The sequence below is a fragment of the Leptonychotes weddellii genome, chromosome 9 (assembly GCF_054177405.1).
Source record: "Leptonychotes weddellii isolate Sample4059 chromosome 9, ASM5417740v2, whole genome shotgun sequence".
Taxonomy (NCBI): domain Eukaryota; kingdom Metazoa; phylum Chordata; class Mammalia; order Carnivora; family Phocidae; genus Leptonychotes; species Leptonychotes weddellii.
Genome location: NC_138377.1, coordinates 10,555,452 through 10,567,064, shown reverse-complemented (window position 1 = coordinate 10,567,064; position 11,613 = coordinate 10,555,452).

Genomic DNA, 11,613 nt, shown 5'->3' with positions numbered 1-11,613 from the left:
TGGGTGGCTCAGTTGGTTAAGCGACTGCCTTCGGCTCAGGTCATGATCCTGGAGTCCCTGGATCGAGTCCCGCATCGGGCTCCCTGCTCGGCAGGGAGTCTGCTTCTCCCTCTGACCCTCCCCCCTCTCATGTGCTCTCTCTCATTCTCTCTCTCTCAAATAAATAAATAAAATCTTTAAAAAAAAAAAAAAAAAAAGAAGACCCAACTGAAATGGTCATAAAAATAAGGAAATGTATTAACTTGTGTGGTGGCTTAAATCATGTTCATAATTCTTTGAAATTCCTCTCATCAAAGGTTGGGCTCTATGTCCTCTCTCCTTTATGTAGGCTAACCAATAGTGACTGGTTGACCAAGAGAGTACTATGGAAATTACGGAATGTGGAAATAAGGAAATAGGACCTAAAAAGCTGTACAATTTCTACTTGGCTGTCTTGGCGTGCTTGCTCTTGCAATCCAGCCACCTTGCTCTAAGGAAGCCGCAGCAGTTTGTGGAGAGACCCACAGGGAGAGGCCCACACAAAGAAAACCAAGGGCCAAGACCCTCAGAGCCGATGGAGCCATCTTGGAATTGGATCCTTCAGCCCCTGGTTGAGCTGCCCCAGTCGACACCTAGTGGAGCAAAGACAGCCTTCCCCACTGAGCCCTGCCCCTATAGCATTCAGAAGCTAAATAATGATAAAATGCTGTTGATTTAAGCCTCTACATCGTGGGTGGGCTAACTGGAAAGGAAGTGTAAAGGTAGGTGGGACTCCAGAGTCATTGCTTTAGCAATCCCATTGTGTATCATTGAATGTTTCCCTTCCTTTTGCTCTGCTCTAGATTATGGAAGCTTTATCCTAAATCAATTTCCCTTATGTTTGTAGAACGGCTTTCAGGGACAATCAGACCTTCTTTCTTCAATTCAGATGACGGGGATAGATTGAATTCCCCCAAACTTCTCTTGGGAGATCAACTTTTCCAACTTGGCCAGAACTCGGTCACATGCTCATTCTTGAATCAGTGACTGGTATAGAGGACGAGATAACATTTTGACTAAACAGGCCTACCCCTTAAGTTGAGATCAACTCCCCAAACCATACTGCTGCTACTTATGGGATAAAATTGATGTTGGGAAAGCCACTTCACTGATTTAAGACTTCCGAAAAGAGGGTCTGGTACATGAGAAAGCCCTCATGTTGTGACAGACCCCAGATATGATAACTAGAAAAAGATTCACAGGATTGGAACTGTCCTGAGTAAGCTACACAAGAACTAGCTTTGTACAGATCGTCAAGGACTTAAAGTCTACTTTCTAAACCCATTGACTCAGAACCTTTCCTTTGTCCCCTGTCTTGGCATCTCCCACTTTTGTCATCTGTCTCCCGTTATCAGCCATCTGCATATTTATACCTACTCTCTGGCAAAGGTTGGCCTAGCAGGAGAAAAAATGCACTATTCAATTTCTGGTAACTTTATTCCAATTTCCCTCAGAAGAATAACCCCCCTGAATAGGCACATATTGGTGTCACAATTTTTCCTATTTTTGCGGATAAAATAATTAAGGCTTTATGGCTTGAGCAGATTACTTCTCCCTGCATCTATCTATTCAAATGAGGAGTGAAAAGAGTAGTCAGAAGATTGATAACCTTTCCAGCTCCAAGAATCTCTGCGTTCTGCCTCCTCTCCTCTCCAAGATGGCTATAACCATGCCTGAAAATCAATGTCATTTTGTGGCAGTCATGCTCTATGCTCTTCTTTAGAGTCACCATCTCCCTATCTTTAGTTTGCTTTCACTGCTCTGGGCCATCTCCAAATTCTGCCTTCCTTCTTCACTTCCAGGACTAAATGTGACAAGGATTCCTTAACTTTTCTACATGGAGAGTTTCCTGCTCATAGCTATTGGTATTGCGCTGACTCCTTTAAACACAGTACAGTGTTGGGATGGAGTCCAGAAAATATTTAATTTCTCAAAATTGAATAGGATAATTCTTGGGAAAAAAACACATGTGTGGATTAAATTTAGGGCGCTCAAAGTAGACATCTACTTAGAGTCTGATCATGAGAACCACCCTGTCCTCCACTTCAAATGTGTACTTCTAGGGGTGCCTGGGTGGCTCAGTTGTTAGGCGTCTGCCTTCGGCTCAGGTCGTGATCTTGGGGTCCCAGGATTGAGCCCTGCATCAGGCTCCCTGCTCTGCGGGGAGCCTGATTCTCCCTCTCCCACTCCCCGCTGCTTGTGTTCCCTCTCTCGCTGTGTCTCTCTCTGTCAAATAAATAAATAAAATCTTTTCTAAAAAATGTGTACTTCTAGAAGTGGCTACTATATTTTCCCAGGATGTCACCCCTTAGAGTTCATTGGCTCACGAGAAGGCACCTTAACCAAGGAGTGTCCATCAGAATCTTTCTCTAGAATTTTTTTTTCCAAACTATAACCAGGAAAGAGCAGTCAGTTCTCTTTTTAGGGATGGAAGAACTTTTGGTGGACATATCTCCAAGGGAGAAGTCAATATACAATAAAATAAAGTAGATATTCTGAGAGAGGTAAATATGGTGTAAGAGGTTCCAAAGGCACAAGACTTTTTGGTTACGTTCATTCCTGAGGGAAGATGCACCCTGTTTTTTCCACTGTTCTAGTACACAAGCCACACTGGGTATAAACCCACAAATTACATCTTTTGTCTAAGTTAACACATGTTTATTTTCTGTCACTCAAACACAAGACACTTAATGTGAATTCTCAAAAAAAACAGGTCCCTACATGATTCTTTGGAGCTGGGTCTTTGGCTTTTTCATTTGATTGTGATTTACATACATTTTCATTTGCTTTGCATGCTCACCTCTCAGTATTTGTTTAAGGCATAGGGTACTGGAAAAAAACATGGAATTTAGTGGCAGAAGACCTGAGTTTAAATTCTGGCTTTCATACTTTTTTTGTGGCAGTGCAAGGACCTATCTGAGACTCGATCTCTTTCCTGCAAAATGGAAATAATAATAGTCTTTGCCCTAGCAACCTCTCATGGTCATTATGATGATCAAAATAAGAAAATGGGAAGGAACAGGTCATATTCATCTTCGCACTCCTAATGTCTACATAAAGGGTGGGACAATGGTATAGATACTGAACAAATCTTCGATGAGTGAAAGAAAAAATATCAAAGCACAAAGCATTCTGTACACTAAGCACTAATTTAAGTATGAATTAAAATGATTAAGACCATTTCACAATAGTGGAGTGTATGTATAAAGATTTGCGTTGGCAGGTTAAGTTGATCTTTGGGCTGAATGACAATTTTGTAACTTCCTATAAGCTTCCTATAAACCAGATGTGAAGTGAATGGAACCTGTGTCCAGTACCCCTCTATTCTCTTTGGTTATTCTCCCTCTGTTTGGTCCAGACAGTGTGTCAAAGTCTCTGGTCCTAAGTTCTAAAAGTGGCCAATGCTTTGGAGCTGCTAGATGCTATTGCAGAAACATCAAGATGGTGATAATGGTGAAGAAAGTGGTTATTAAAATGATCTAAGGCCCTTTCACTTACGATAATTAGCACATAAACTTAACTCTCCCTCTGGAGCATCAACACACCTAAGGCTCCTACAAAACTCTCGGGATGGAAATTGCCCATTTGTGACTCCTTTTTCCCTTCCTAAATGCCTATTGCAAAATTATACAAAGAAGACATGAGGATTCAAGAAGCACCGTTACCTGGGGCCATTCAATGTAGGGGCAAACAGATCTATACACTGTATTATAATACAGCAGAGTGTGGCCACCAATGTTTATAATGATAATACTGAATCAAACTTTAATAGTCAAACTTTAATAGTCTGGCTACCAATACAAGAAAGTGGATAAAAGGGGCGCCTGGGTGGCTCAGTTGATTAAGCGACTGCCTTCAGCTCAGGTCATGATCCTGGGGTCCTGGGATCGAGCCCCACATCAGGCTCCCTGCTCAGCTGGAAGCCTGCTTCTCCCTCTCCCACTTCCCCTACTTGTGTTCCCCCTCATGCTGTCTCTCTCTCTCTCTCTCTCTCTCTCTGTCAATTAAATAAATAAATAAAATCTTTAACAAAAAAAAAGTGGATAAAATTTAATTTTTAAAATCCACCAGAATGACTAATACCATTTTAAAGGTTTGGTGCCTCAAAAGGTATATTCCCAATTTTCCAAAACACAGCTCCCAAAATGATTTATTTTCCAGCTATTCAAGAAGGCCTTAGTTTTTGGGTATCATTGCTCATTCAATGGTTCAATAAGTTAGTTGCAGGTACTAGATGCCCATAACTTAAAGCTCCTAACCCTTAACATTGTATAGTAGGTGAAAATGAACAACCTCCCAATAGTAAGTGTATGCTGTTGGGATAAAAATGCTTTGCCCCACTAACTTTGACTTCTTCCATTTATAAGGGAAAATTTATCTTTGGCCAAATTTCCTACAGCAAAGATTGTTGGGAAGAAAATGCATTCTTGTGGGCTTTAGGTATTTTTTTAAATCCCCACCAATAGATCACTAACTTATTGTTAATTGTTTGAAATAAATTATCTCCCACTTTCCTACCTTCATAGACATAGTATTATAAGTGTGCTTTCACCTCTGCTGTACTAATGAACCATACAGAAGAAACTTCCTTGGCATATTGAAGGAGCAGTGAGAGGGCCAGAGCAACTGGAGCAAGAGAAAGAGAGGGAGAAGGGGAAACCAGGGAAGAGGTGCATAGGGCAGGGTTCAGGGTAAAGGAGATTGCATGGGCCATCGTAAAGACTTTTGCTGTTATTCTGAATAGGCTGAGAAGCCATTGGAAGGTTTGGAGTAGAGGAATGACATGCACAGATTTAACTTTTATTTGGATCACTCCAGCTGTTGGGTTGAGAGGGGATGGCAGGGAGCAGGAGCAAAGCTAGAAGCAGAGAGCCTGGCTAGCCAACTCACTATAATGGAGGCATGAGAGGAGGGTGGCTAAGACCAAAGTAACAGCCATGAAGGTGATGGGTGTGAGGGCTGAATGATACAACATGAGCAAAGACATAGCACAGTGATTGCATAGTCAGTCCCCAGTAGATGAGGGTTAATATCAGTAGGATGGCATTCTGAGCCCCAAGACTCATCAATAAATGGTAGGCTGGTCAAGTGACAGATCCAGCTGCGTGATCACAAGTCAGAGTCAATGTCAGGATTAGAAAAGGAACTTTTTGAACATTTCTACAAAGATCAGCCAAAATGAACTGAAATTGAGTCAAAACTAGAGTTTATGCTTCCCCTCCTTGAACTGTCTCCTTGGATCATTTAAAAAATTACACACACACACACACACACATACGCACACATGAAAAACCTGTGATCAAAAGGGTTGTTGAAATGTTGCAGTTGCCCAGAATCCAGCCTGGCCTTGCAGCACTCATAGATATTAAAAATCATTTCTAGGCTCTTATATTTTTTGGTTTAACAAGCACAAGAGGCCATGAACTCCAATATCTGAAGCAAACGTGTTAAACATCTGGGATCTGGCGTAAGTTTCTCCTGTGGGACGCATTGTTTGTGCAAACTTTTATTGAATAAAAAAAAAAGGACTGAGTTTCAAAATATTCGTGTAACCTGGTAAGAATATTTCTCTGAAACCAGAGTCAAAACACAGAGTTCTTCAAACCATTGAATAAACTTAATTTAAAATCAGGCTAGAAACCAGTTCTTAAAACAGAGAGTGTCTAAATGGAATCAAGCTTACGGATCCCGAGCTCTCACGCTAACAAGAAATGGCTCGTCTAAATTAAGTGGATTTTTCCAGGTTAATGGCTGAGGCTCACAACCACTCTCAGAAAGGCATGGCAAGCTCTGTCACTTAAACACAGTTGGTCTTGGGCAATTTACTTCACCTCTGGGCTTGGTTTTCCTTATTTCCTATTAAAAAATTGGAAAAAAAAATACTGCCCCACAGGTCTTGGAAATTTGTAAGCATAAAAAAGTAGAATACTAAGGGTGACAGAACTTTTAAAGCTCTCTAAAAGTAGACACATAGAAAAGGAAATATAGAGAGGGAGGAGGAAGAAGTAGAATGTAAGAGATTGTTATTAGAGTATGGGAGAGATCAAACCAGCTGAACAAAGCTCTGAAAGAAGAAAAGCTAAGGGGAGTCTTCTGGAACGTTCCTCAAGGATGGGACAACGTCTCATATTGTCTCCCCAAAGTGCCCAGGGCAGCATCTACTGACTGACAGACGGACAAGTCCTTCTGATTTCTACAACCCAACCCAACCCATTCTAAGGGTGGGTGCAGGTAAATAAGCCTACCCCACAGCCTGTCTCTGGCAGGCTGAAGAACAGGAAGTAGAAAAGAAATATGTCTCCCAACAGGGGAATAGGTGTGACTCTTTCAATCCACATCTCCCTTCTGAGAGGGGCTGCCAGTCCTTGCAAAGTATTTTCATGCAGCTGAGCATCAGGAGGGGCTTGGCCTGAATGGTGGGCTGAGGGGCTGAGTTTGAGAGTTGGAGTTGTGCATCATAGGGTAAGATGGATTTGGAGTTTGGGGACTTCACGGGCAGAAGGGATGTGGAGGCAGGTTGAGCATGGAAGAGGGAGCCAATGAAAGAGCAGGGACAGAGAGCTAAAATGTGCATTCCTCTCTGTCTCATCTCCCCTCTCAAATCCTCAATAAAGCTGACTACACACCCAAATGAAAATGTTGTTTGTGTTAGCTTCCCATGGGTGCTACAGGAAAGTAAAACAAACTTGGCTGAAAACAACAGAAATCTATTCTCTCACATTTCTGGAGGCTTAAAGTCCAAAATCAGTGTGTCAGCCAAGCCAAGCTTGCTCCCTCTGAAGGCTCTAGAGAAGAATCCTTCCTTGCCCCTTCTAGCTTCTGATGGCTCCTGGAAATCCTGAGTGCTTTTTGGCTTGTGGCCACATCATTCCAGCTCTGCTTCATCTTCACATGGCCTTCTTTCTCTCTGTGTATCTTTATATGTCCTCTATTTTTCCTATAAGAACATTCATCATTGGATCTAGGGCTCACCTTATTCCAGCGACCTCATCTTAACTTGATTAATTATATATCCAAAGACCCTATTTCCAAATAAGTTCACATTTTGATGTTCCATGTGGACATGAATGGAGGGGGGAGGACACATTTAATCCGCTAAAGCGTTGTTTCATCTTGTCTTTGTGGAATCAAGCAAGAGGCAGAGCTTTATGTCAGGGTCAACTTGGCAAGGGACTGGGTTGGTAGTAAAAGGCCTTGTGAACCAAGTGAATTCAAGAGAAGTTCAGTGTTTGGAATCAGAGGTGACTATGAAAATAAAAGCTCCTCCGCCTCCCATGGGAATTTTCAGAAATCGGGAAGGGCTTTGGAATTCCTTAGGGCATGGAATGAGGAGTTCAAGGCAATATTACCTAGACCTTGCAGACCAAGGAGACCACAGCTGGCTTTTGCGTTACCAATAAAACAAAGACACCTGTGAAAGGAGAAAACAGAGAAGTGGAAAAGAAGGAAGAACAAAAGCAAAAAAAGGTAGGGAGATGAGTAAGAAAGACAGATGAGTCTTTGAAGGATGACCAAGGAGAAAGAAGCACAAGCTCTTTAGAGTCGGGGTTAAGGATCTAGCATAAGATCTGGTATATAAAAAATACTCAAGATAAGTTTGGGGAAGAAAGAAAAGAAGAGAGGGTGGAAGGAGGGGAGGAGAGAGAAGGGAGGGAGGGAGGAATGCAGAGAGAGAGGGAGGATGGAGGGGGAGGACTCATGGCAGGTGAAAAGAGCTAGAGCAGGAATCAAGGAACCTACATGCCTGTCTACCACCAGGTCAAGGGGCTAGTCCATCCCCCAGCCTCACCTCAGATCCTTCATTGTAAACAAAGTAATTGGACCTTGTGACATAATCTCTAAATTGTTTCAGACCTATAGGGTCTCTATGGGGCATTATCAATAAAATTCAATAAAACTACCTCCCTGGTACATCCAGAGGGTATTGGAAGAGAGGAAATGTTGCTAGAAACCATATTCCCAGTTTGTAGAAAGTGAAGATGATTCTGGGGCACCAAGGTGGCTCAGCCAGTTAGGTGTCTGACTCTTGATCTCGGCTCAGGTCATGACCTTAGGGTCATGGGATCCAGCCCCGCATCAGGCTCTGCCCTCAGCTGGGAGTCTGCTTGAGATTCTCTCTCTCCCTACCCCTCTTACCACCTCACCCTCCACCCCCCTCTCATGCATGCATGCTCTCTCTCTCGCTCTCTCTCAAATACATAAATCTTAAAAAAAAAAAAAAAAAGAAAGTGAAAATGATTTCAAGTCTGAAATGAAATGGAAATTGCTAAGGGTATGCTTAAGCAAATGGGGCCACTCTGGTCCTCCAAATTCCAGGAACTGTTTATAAACTGAGTCGTGGCTCAGGCGAATGGCTTCGATATTTAGAATATTTGAGGTGAAGAAAGGCATGGGCAATTGCTGCTTGCTGGATAATAGGGAAGAGAAGCACCAAGCATTTCTATGTGCAACATCTTATTTCTCAAAACAACAAGGAGGTAGCATTATTTCCATTTAACAGATGGGGAAAGTGAAGTTCATAAAACCTCAGCAACTTACTCCAGGTCACAAGCTGGTAAGTGGCAGAATTGGGACCCAAATCCAGCTCTGTTCAACTCCAATCCCAGTGGTCCTCCTGCCTCACCAGACTGACACAATTACACCCAGGTGTCTGAATTTTAGAGAGCAAAATTCCTATAAAGAACCTGAGTGGTGTCCAGCTCACTTTTCCATCCTCTGGTGTAAAGAAAGCAGACATGGTTTGAATTGAGAGTGATGGTTATCTGGCCAGCGGCCAGAGCAAAGAGTTGTGAGAGCAGGGATTCTTAACAAGGTCAGAGCCAGTAACAGAGCAGAAGCTGGATAAAAATTTGTTGAGGAGTTGTGTAGGAGCACCTGGGTGGCTCAGTTGGTTAAGCGTCTGCCTTCAGCTCAGGTCATGATCTCAGGGTCCTGGGATTGAGCCCCGTGTCGGGCTCTCTGCTCAGCGGGGAGTCTGCATGTTCCTCTGTCCCTCCCCCTGCTCATGTTTGCATTCTCTTTCTCAAAGAAATAAATAAAATCTTTAAAAAAAAAAAAAGTTGAGTAAATACAGGGTTCAGGGTTAAAATTTTCTATCAGTCACAAAAGAAGGATCTCAGGCTCCTAGAGGCCACGTGACTTGCCCTAGGTCAAGAGAACCTAGAAGAGTTCTCTCTTTTTTCCAGAGAGAGCTGGGAAAAGAACCAAAGATGTCTAGACTTCCAGACTAGAGGTCTTCCCACCACATTACCATAACTCCTTAGGTCAACAGAATTTTTCCTATACATTTAATTAAATGCAGTATACTTTGGGGGAAAATGAATGCTAACCTCCAACCAAGAACATTTATTTGCCTAATGGGTTGACTAGAAAATGACTCTGCTGCTTCAGGAAGCTACTAGGTGGCATGGTTAGTGCAATTTTCAGTTTTCATGTTACACTATGAGTCACTTTTGTTTATCTTAGCATTCTTTCCTCATATGTGGTATGTGCAGACCATAATCACTGAGGATAGGCACCCCATCACTCACTCAAGGAAGTGACTGACTCTCTGTGAGTGGATGACTAAACGTATTTGATCATCGAGGTCAAAGACCGGATCCCCCATCAAGGTCAGAGACTGGATCCTTGGGTTCTCATCCCCAAGGGGCCACCTTCTCCTCATCCCCAGGGCCACTTCTCAGAAGGACCCTCAGAGCTCATCACATTCTCTCTGTCCACACACACACTTCTGACCATCTTCGGAATACCTCCAACTGGATGTCTTACAGTCATTTCAAGTTCTGTCCAAGGTATCCGTGTCATTGAGACCTATGTATTTACTCCACTGTATGTAAATCATACCTCAACAACAAAAAATAAAATAAATAAAATAAAATAAAATAAAGAAGCAGGCTTAAAATGGAATTCATCTTCCCCCACTACCAACACTCCTCCTCCTGAAGTATTTTTTAACCTGGTTCCGGGGGTCCCTTAGCCTCCACACCCAATACATCACCAAGACCTATTGATTCCATCTACTGCAATTCTCTTGAACTTTTCCCCTTTTCCTCCATTTTCTCTTGCCAGTTTCCACGATCACATTCACTCACATGACACTGACCCCCCTACTTTGTGCCAGGCACTGTGCCAGCCCTTCAGTCTATAGTGATGAGCAACACACCGTGTCCTGACGGAGTTTGCAGTTTCCGTGTGGTAATCACAACTTTGGAGATGCAGGTAATGCACAAGGAGCGATTCGCTCTACACAGGAGCAGGGGGTGGGGTGGCAGGGCAGTTGGAGTTTCAGGCATGGAACTGACCTCTGAGGGGAATGTTGACAGATAAGCAGGCATCTGCCAGGTGGGTAAAGAGGAGAAATGGCAAGGAGGACAGCTCTAGCAAGAACATCTGGAGAGAATATACAAGGCTTTCAGGTTGGGGGGAGTTTGTTTCTGAACTGATTATAAAAGAGGGGCAGGCGGTGGGAGAAGGAGCCAGAGAAGCAGGCAGGGACCAGACCGTGGAAGGCTGTGTCAACCACGTTCAGGTGTTTGAACCTTAACCTGTGGGCAGAGTGGAAGTCAGTAGAGAGTTTCAAGCAAGAAACTAGTCAGCTTCACTCTAGAAAGATCAGTTTAGAGATAATGATCTCTTATGTGAACAACCGCAACAATTTTCTTGACTTCTGTCTCCCCCATCTCCACATACCATTTCCAAAATGTTCTTCCTAAAAATGAGACCATGTCCCTTCCCTAGTTAAAAAGCAAAACAAAGCAAAATAAAACCCCTACAATAGCTCCCCACAGCAGACAACAGCAATTCCCAAACTCTAAAGAAAATTGTTCCTGGAGATGCTGATAGTTGTTCTAGCAGGGGACACGTATCCCTTGCAAGTAAGTTTGATTAACCTTTATACAAAATTAAACATGTTTCCTTTTTATTGCAGAACTTCTCAGAGCCTTTAATTTTCTTTTTTTTTTTTTTTAAGTTTTCATCTATTTATTTGAGAGAAGACAGAGAAAGAGAGCACGAGTTGGGGGAGGAGCAGAGGGAAAGGGAGAAGCAGACTTCCCGCTGAGCAGGGAGCCCGACTCAGGGCTCGATCCCAGGACCCTGGGATCATGACCTGAGCCGAAGGCAGATGCTTAACTGACTGAGCCACCCAGGTGCCCCAGAGCCTTTAATTTTCTAATGTCAACTGTGAATCTTTAAAGAGGAGATTCAGATTCCCCAATTTATTACACAAGTGAACTCTTCCATCTGAGCACTGGCTAGCACCTCCACGGACTAGTGTTCTGTGAAGTGATGGCCTCTACACTAAGTCCGAGCTCAATTAGATGAACAGGGACATAAATAGCCTGGCCTCAACTTCCATCACTCCCTGCCATACACATGTCTCTTCATCCTCTGCTCTGACCACGCTGTCTTCCAGAACCGTTCCCTTCCTATGCTTGAGGAGTTCTTGGTCATTCTTTAAGGCATAGCTGAATATCAACCCCAATGTGAAAAAGTGGTGTATGGGTGGCAGTTACAAGGATATACAAAAGACTAAAAAGACTAAAGGCTGCTATCCATAAAACCACACTGTTTCTTAAATTCCACATATGAGTGAAG